We start from the raw sequence: 9517 nt of genomic DNA, 5'->3' as shown, positions 1-9517 counted from the left end.
CTTGCTCTAGTGCCAGCAGTACTCACGTCAGGCAATCGTGGAAATGGCGAAAGCAGTATTGATTTTTAGCAAAGATGCATTGATAAGTAAATCATTAAATATTTATAGTAATTGAAGAATTAGTGTTTAATACTAACTTGAACGAGTATTAGTCGAATTTGAATATATCATGAAACATTACTCAGCTTTAAACGTATTACTATAACTACTGGCAATGTTATAACACGGATAACAAAAACATTAACAGTGAGTTAAATTTTAAGTCACGTCGGCAAGTTATTTAGCCATAATGTAACTTAAACAAGTTGTACAATATTTATGAAAACTGCCCTCGAAGGACGATATTTTAACTAGCAATATATCACAGATTGACTTAAAACAAGTTGTAGAACATTAAAATATCTGATAAATGGGCAATGTCGCTACATAAAAATGGGGCTATAGATCGCCAGCAATACAGATAAGGTCAACCATACCAGGGACAAAGGGGACTTGCAGTACCCCCGTTACCCCCCAGCAGGAACAATCACTACGTCAATAATAACGATAATAATGCTAGGTAACGATCATAGTAAATGGTGCGTTTTATCAGACACGTAGTATTTCTCCGATCGATAATTGGTGTGGATGCGCCGTTATCGCAGCATAAGAAAAGCAAAGTAACATGATCCTTGATTCTGAATAGTAATAAATACTTTGTCCATGACTAAAGTGAGGAGAAGGGGTGGGGTTGGGTGGGGGGGGTGGTGGTGGAAGTAAAATGGGTCCCAAGACTATTTCACTTATATAGCGACGTGTATGCACATGTGTGTGAGGCTGCTTCCAAATCACACTGACCCTGAGCCGACCACCGCATGTCTAATTTCCTTATGACTCGGTGCGAGGCAGGGTTACAGCAAGTACAGTTCTTTTGTTTCTTTTTGATATGACGCAGCCAGGGGATGGAACCACTGACCTTTTGCATTCCGGGCAGACAAGAGGGGGTATAGATGTTCATTGGCACAGTGGCATCCCTCTATTTCGGACGGTACCGTTTCCAGTTGACCGTATTATGAAATCAAGGGGTACAGTCAGTGAGTGAGTTGGGTTTAACGCCGCTTTTAACAGTATTCCAGTTATATCGCGGCGTGTCAGCTTAATGTGGGGGAACACCCCGAAAAGATGCAGGTCTCAGACGTTAACCACTTCGGTGCAACCCACGAACACGAGTACGGTGCTGACAAACCTAGAAACATAATCGAACCGGGATTCGAACCCACAATCATAGGTTTCTGGCGTGCCCAAGTGGCGCAACTCTGCACAGCGAATCGCGGCGCCTTAGATGACTGGGCCACCTGTGCCACCGGGGTACAATCAAGGAACATGTATATTGCTATCACGTGGAGGAACCTCCGGATTAACAGAATCTGTCTAAACACTGTTGTTTAGGAGCTGAGCTTTGATGTTCTTTTATTCGGGTTTGGAGGGGCCTAGATGTTTCTCCTGTGTAAGCTTGTCCACAATTGCACGGAATGTGGTACACTGTCCCTGATGGTTCTAGTTTGTGGCTGGATGGTGTTCTGAATGGTATGACTTCTTTTAAAAACTACATAAATGTTGGCCTGTAAATTTAATAGGAGAAACACCTAGGCCATCCAAACCCGAATAAAAGAACGTCAAAGCTCAGTCTCCAAAGATGACTCTAAATCAGCTCTATCAGACCACATCCGTGACAACCCAAGCCACAGCATTCAGTGGGAGAGGAGAGAGTCACAACCCTCGCCACCAACCTCAAAGACTTCAAAATCAGGAAGCCAAGAAGCCATCAACACCAAAGGACTCCAGCCATCAACCAACCGTGACCAAGGCTATTACATACCCCCGGCGTACCATCAACTCATCAAGGACCCCAATCAGCCATATAATCCCATTGTTATTATTACTGGCTTCATCCTTTGTTTATGTCACTGACGTCACCGATGATTGTCATCACTACCCTTGTGTGTACATAACAGGCTTCTCTACTCCAGTATAACAATGTATATTCTACTGCATAAACATTGCCCCCTACTTGTATATATACTTGTCAACCAAACTACATATATCACTTGCTTGAAAACGGTGTTAGAACCTACACCGAAACGTCGCTCTTAATTGTAATAAAGAAATGTTCAGCTATAAATTCAAATCCTTACTTAGTACTCCAACTTCTAAATGCCTATCAAGAAGAAATGTTTGTCGTTGTCTGACCATATACAAGTGTTATTTTTGTAATAAAAAAATCCACGAATTTAGGCAATAAAGCTAATACATTTCCGACTACAAGCCAGAAGAATTAAGTATCTTGGGATACAGCGTGACATGAAAGCACTGAACGTGCTTAGTGGTCGATAAATCGCACAATGCCAAAAACGACGTACGTCCTAAAATGCGGACATCGATGTACAAGATCGATGCATGCCTAAATAGGTTTCTTGTCAGACAGGAATAGTTTTTAAGATCTCTAATATTATCAACAATAGAACCAACACTGTGTTAGATATGTATGGTTGATTTAGACGAAGGAAACGCCGTTTTAATATTAGCTCTTGTCCATTTGAACCTGATCATATATAATCGAATATAAGGGAGAATCAATTAAGGATTACAGTTGTATTTGTTAACGTTCATTAGCTGATGAAGACAGTGCCCCACGTGAGCAAATTCCGTGATGCGCGAAGCAAAGCGCTTCATGGTAAATTTGCTCACGTGAGACACTGTCTTCATCAGCTGATGAACGTTAACAAATACAACTTCAATCCTTACAATGACATAAGACAGAGACATAAATCATAATCCAGTAAACATCAAACTTTAATTATTGAAAGCGAACTAATCAACGCGGAGAGTCGTGACGTCGTGACGTCATCCGCCCCAAACATTCCATTTGGAGTGACATCCCTTGGTTTTACAAACGGCAGAAAATGGCGGCTTTCATTCGCTTGAAATACAAGTTGCACATAGTAAAGTTAGCTTTGGAATTGGAACGAAATCCAGACCCAGCACATGCTGAAAATGGATACATATTAACGTCCTGTGAACGGCTGGTGATGACGGGGATTACAGCTTGAGGCGGCGCGGTTGGATTTACAGAGGCAGAGGCAGAGAGTTACCCGCCCTTGACCAGATAGACAGTGGTTTTTGTCAGAGGCGCAAAATGGAGAGAGACAAAATGGACGCCGGGTATTGCGCTCGGCTACAGGCTGTATTCAGTATTTACTATTCTGACTTTGATACTTGTGGTAAGTCACAGCGTGACTAACAATATTGCAGTCTATAAACTCTTTCTAAATGACTGTAATAAAATTACACCAACAAATTATCTACTCTGCAAGATAGGCAATCCGGGAGTGCGCACGTGCGAATTGTGGGCCACGAGTGATGGACATGACGGAATGTTGTTGACGTTTGATCCGGTATGGAGACTGTGTATGACAGGCGGCGTGGACCTCCTACCCGGACCTGATACACCAGGGAAAAACTAGGGATCCGGTTGACCAATCGCTACCAGACCTAAGTGTGAAGGAGTCCATAAAGGCACTGTCCAGTCAACTTGAGTTAGTGAGCTCTAATATCTTGACAATGAGTGAAACATTGACTACATTAAAGACCACAGTAGACCAAACCAACGCCAGTATAAACAGGAGGTTAAGAGAGCATACACAGAGAGAACAGCGATCTGAAGATTCTTGTCACAACTCAGGCCATCACCATTAGTGCTCTTGGAAATAAGCTTGTTAGAAGTGGGAACTATTCAAGACGAAATAACTTGATCCTATTCGAAATGGACATGGAAGAGAAAGAAGAACAGAGCGAAACAAAAGTGAAGGTGAGGAAGTTTTTGAAGGAAGAACTTGATATGGAAACTATCATGACATTCATTTGGACACAACTCCTAGGCGTGGCACAAAACGTAACCATGGGGACCCACCTCCAATCATCATTAAATTTGTTGCAAGAGATGACAAGGTCAGAATGTTTTCTCAAGCAAGGGATAAACCCAAGCGCTCTTCCATCTTCCGAGTTTCAGAAGATTTTTCTAATAAAACTAGGGAAAGGAGGTGAAAGCTATGGCCACATCTCAAGAGAGCTAGGGACGAGGGGAAAACAGCTTTCTTGAAAACAGACTATCTTTATATCAATGGTCACAAATTCTGTTTCGATGACGTTACAGGGGAGTTGATTCCAGTCACTGCAGCTAGAGACTATGGAAAGAACTGGGATGCCTCAGTAACGGGGTTCAGTGAGGGTGTGTTATAGCGAGGTGGCCGTGACCCAGGTAAGCAGAATCAACACGTCACGGACTCGAGAAACACGGGCACCTCGGCCGACGAGATATTGACATCTCTATTGTGTTTGAATGTCAATTGCCTACACTCCAAGCTAAACACTGATGACTTTTATAGATATATTATTAAACATAATATAATTTGTCTTACTGAAACTTGGGCTAGATCTGTAGAGGATTTTAAAGATGCTTTTGGAATCTGTGTTGCATTTCAGTCAGTTCGTCCCAAGGTGAGGAAAGCTGGCCTTTATAGCGGGGGTGTTGTAGTTTTCATTAGTTCTAATATTTCTTCATGTTTTCATTGAGTACACGATGAATGGATCTACTGTGTCTTTCTTGTAATATAATGGGTAAAAATTTAATACTCGGGTGTGTATATGTCAAACCTGAAAAACTAAACTGTAATGATTGTATTGAAAATATGGAAAACTGGTTGTCAGTTCTAATGGATGAGCATCCAGACAGCGAATATATTATCTGTGGAGACTTCAACAGTCGTACTGGTACCGAGTTAAACTATATCAGCTTGGATAACGTTGATTATTTACCAATAGACGATGTAACTTATAAACAGTTTGATGCACCCACTAGGTATGCTAAACGCAAGAATAAAGGTCTGGTAGTAAACAATTATGGCAGAGATGTCATGGAAATGTGTAAAACCTTTGGCTTATACCTACTAAATGGAAGATTCTCGGATGAAGGTGATTTCACATAAGTTGGTGCTTCAGGTTACAGTACACCAGATTACATTTGCATGTCAGCATGTCTCTATGACCATGTGAATGATTTTAGTGTTGTATCATGAACTGAATCAGATCATCTACCGTTGTGTGCCACCTTTTCCTCTCTGTTTGATTATAACCAGCGACCAACGCTAGATGGTAGTAGTGGGGAGGAAAGATGTAAATACAGATGGGATGGGGATAAATCAGTAACTAATTCCAGCAACATTAATAGTAGTATAGTACAAGACATGTTTGATGATTTCACAAAGTGTGTACATTCAGATGTTAATAAAGCAGTGGAGAAATTACAACATATTTTACAATTCTGTGGGAAAGATATGAAGTTAAGACAATCTAATAATTTATCTCGAAGACAGCCGGAATGGTTTGATCTAAAATGTGAGGAGTCCAAGCGAAAGAAATAAAAAAGATTGAATGTATTTAGAAAATATTCTTCTCAAGAAAATTATAAATTATTTAAAGAAGCTAGAAATAAGTTCAAAGCTTTATGTAATGAAAAGAAGATTAACTTTAAACTGTCAGTAACTAAGAGTATTTGTGATGCAGCAAATGATAAGAATTGTACATCTTTCTGGAGACTTGTGAAAAAATACTTAAGTCGTTCTGTAGAGTCTACGATTGCACCTGAAGCATGGGTGGATGACTTTAGAGAAGTGTTAAATCCTATTTCAGCTGGGGACCCTGTTTTTTCAACAAAAGTTCTTAACTATCTTAAACACCATGACGAAGAAGTATGTATGGACTGCCTTAGCAGTGATGATATCGTTTCGTGTGACTTCATAGGTCAAGATGTTATTAATGCTATTAGTGTAACAAGTCACCAGGTGACGATGGTATTCCGTCTGAATGTTATAAAAATGCTGATGAGGTATTAACACCATATGTTCTCATATTGTTTGATCAAATATTACATTGTGGAACATATCCCATATCATGGTCTGCAGGAATAATTATGCCGCTCCACAAGAAGGGGACTAAAAAGAAACCCTAATAACTTTAGAGGAATTTCACTTCTGAATATTATGAGTAAATTATTCTCAGTTGTGCGATATCCGAGATTAGAATGTTACCTTGATTTGCAAGGGCTGATTGGTGAGTGTCAGGGTGGATTTAAGTAAGACCATTCGACCGTTGACAATAATGGTATCCTGCAGGCCATTGTTCAAAAGTACATCACTCCTACGAAGGGCAAAATATATTGTGCCTTCATTGACTTCCGTAAGGTATTTGATATGCTTGATAGGTGTAAGTTGATATATAAAATGGTATCCATGGAAATTTCTTTAGTGTTATACAAAGTATGTACAGTAATGTAAAAGCAACAGTAACCTAGCTATGAGTATGGTAAAGGTATTAATATTGATAAAAGTAAAATTATTGTTTTCAAAATGGGAGGTCCATTGTCAAAATATGAAAAATGGTTTTATAATGGTCAAATTATGGAAACTGTTAACACATATAAATATCTTGGGCCTATGGTTACGCCCAAATTGGTATGGACAAGAGCTTGTAAAACTTTATCTGAACAAGCGAGTAAAGCTGAGTTATCAATTAAAGATGCTTTTAATATATTTGATAAGAAGATTGTACCAATATTAACATCATTATGGAGCAGAAATCTGGGGTTTTGAGAAAAGAGAAAGTATTGAAATTGTACACCGAAAGTTTTGCAAATGTTTGCGACATACAGGGTACAGGCTAGCCCATGCAGTAGCTTATGGAGAATGTGGTAGAGTACCACTACATACTTTTTATCATATTAAATGTATTAAGTACTGGCTCAAAATATTACAAATGCATCCAAGTAGGTATCCATTACAATGTTATAAAATGTTATTGTTAACGGCCGATAGAAAACGCCCCAATTGGCCAACTTATCTGAAACATTTACTATATAGTTATGGTTTTGGCTTCTTCTGGTTTGCACAAGATGTGGGTGATACCAATCTATTTGTTTATAAATTTAGCGAAAGAGTTTATGACTGCACAATTCAAGATTGGCATGCATCGCTTGATACATCACTTGAATTTTATAAGTCTCATAAGTTGAATTTAATTTGTGAACATTATCTTTTAAATACTAATATTTGTGAGTATAAACGACTGCTAACTAAATTTAGAAGTGGTCATAACACCCTTGTTATCCAGTTGGTTCGTAGAGGTTTAGTAAGCTGGGATGACCAAAATGCTTTGTGCAATCATTGTAATGTAATTGAAGACGCAATACATGTTATATACTACTGTGTGCTCTACGATGGTGAGCGGAAATATTTAATTCCCAAAACTATTAGTGATAACTATTATTCACTACAAAGAATATGTCAGTCAACAAATGTTAATGTCATGTTAAACTTTGCCAGTTTCCTGAATTGTATCTTCACAGGAAGATAAAGCACCTGTTTATCTTTCCTTAAGAAATAGCTCTCTGTAAAATGGTACTTGTAAACCGTTTTGTACTATGGGTCTGATGGCCTTCATGCAAATAAAACTGTCTGTCTGTCTGTCTGATAGTGTGGAGCTCGGTAATTTCTTTTGGTACGTCGAGCATTCTCTTTTATAGCTTCGAATGGACGTTTCGTTTCGGTGACCCGACCTTTACACGATCTGTCTGACTTCAAAGCCTGCATCATTCATAGCCTAAATCGATGTCGCTCTCAGTTTTCTCTAAGTAATTTTAATGTTATTTTTAGACATTGAGGAATTCCGAAGTAGATATGTATGTCTCCGCGCGATTGACAACGTAATCACGTGACATACTGACGTTCATCGGGAAATGAACGACAGTTAGCTTGGTAGTGTTCACCTTGGCGAGGTCACCTTCTGCTGTCAATAATAGGTTGTATATCCCCTCTTGTCATGACAAACTGTGGTCTAGTGGATAGAGTGTCTGCCCGGAATGCACACTCCGGCGCAGTGGTGACTTAGCATAACACCACTTCCACAGGCTAATTTGCATATCACGTGACCGGACATTCTCTTGTTTGTAAACAAACGCGCTTTTTTCAGAAATCAGTATAGAACGGACTAATGCAAGTATTTGGGGGCGCTTTACATGTTGTGTTGCATAATTATATTGACATCTACTACAACTGCGACAGTGAGCTGCATTTATACATCAAAGTGACCGCATCGCAAGCTCTCCGTTGGGCTTCGATGACAGCACGTGCACGTGGAGCCGTACAACCAATGTAAACAAAGGATAACTAAGCAGAAACAAGTAGATTTTCACGTATTAGAATACTATCTTAATGAACCGTAACCATTCTTTGACATTTGTTTATGAAAATGTGTAGACTTGTCATACATGAAACGGATGAAAAGCATATGCAATATCTTGAATGGACTGTGAAAGATGTGACGAATCGTCACATGGCGCTGGCCTGTGGCAGAAGTACTATGCTGGCTGGCTGCCGGCCGCATAGAACTCTGGGTAGGAGAGTGCCCGGAATGTAAAAAGTCGGCGGTTCCCATCTTCGCGAGGCAAGGGAGTTAACTGACTTTATTTGTCCAGTGACGAGTCCAGTAAAGGTCCTTTGTCGAACTAGGCTTGAATTTCTGTGTTCGATCGTAGCGCCACCAGTGACAATTACGGGTTATGTCCCTTCTATGCCACTACTATTGACCAATCAGATTATACATCTCATATTACTTGCATTTGGCCTACCTTTAGAATACAGTACCACAAACTTTTCAAACACGTGACAATACCCATTTGTAGTATTTTGTTGCCAGTCACACCGGCGAAACAATGCCCTGTGATGTCAGGGGTCATCGAGTGTGCATAAGCTCCTCCCAGTGATCTATCATCTTTACACGCATTGTCATTGAATACGCCCAGCGGTGTTGAGAGTTTTAAATATTTATTTACTAAATATAGCCTGCGGCGGCGCATTTTAGAGCAATCGCTAGTTTACCAAAACACTTTTATTTTTTATGTATTTTATATTTCGTTTTTTTTTCTCATAAATCAGGTGGCTACCATGGTTATAAATGGGAACCAATATACATACATTATTTTTCGGTTCATTATTTTACATTATTATGCACGTTAATGCAGTTTATTAGGGATTGTATCTTGCCGCTGAACACATCCAAATGTCGCCAGTGTTAGGGTAGGTTAACCCGAACTTTATCCTTAGCCCTTGGATCTCATTTACGATCAATCACCCCTTTACGATCATTAGGGTTTGGTACCCGTTTAGTGGCTGTTAGATTACCCGAACTCTATCCCTCGCCCTTGGATCCCCTTTACGATCAATCACCCCTTTACGATCATTAGGGTTTGGTGCCCGTTTAGTGGCTATTAGATTACCCGAACTCTATCCTTCGCCCTTGGATCCCCTTTACGATCTATCACGCCTTTACGATCATTAGGGTTTGGTACCCGTTTAGTGGCTATTAGATTACCCGAACTCTATCCTTTGCCCTTGGATCCCCTTTACGATCAATCACCCCTTTACGA

Source organism: Haliotis cracherodii, unplaced genomic scaffold (assembly GCF_022045235.1).
Source record: "Haliotis cracherodii isolate W230 unplaced genomic scaffold, xgHalCrac1.p SCAF_9, whole genome shotgun sequence".
Classification (NCBI taxonomy): domain Eukaryota; kingdom Metazoa; phylum Mollusca; class Gastropoda; order Lepetellida; family Haliotidae; genus Haliotis; species Haliotis cracherodii.
The sequence above is the reverse complement of the archived record's forward strand: the minus strand, read 5'-3'. Positions refer to the sequence as shown.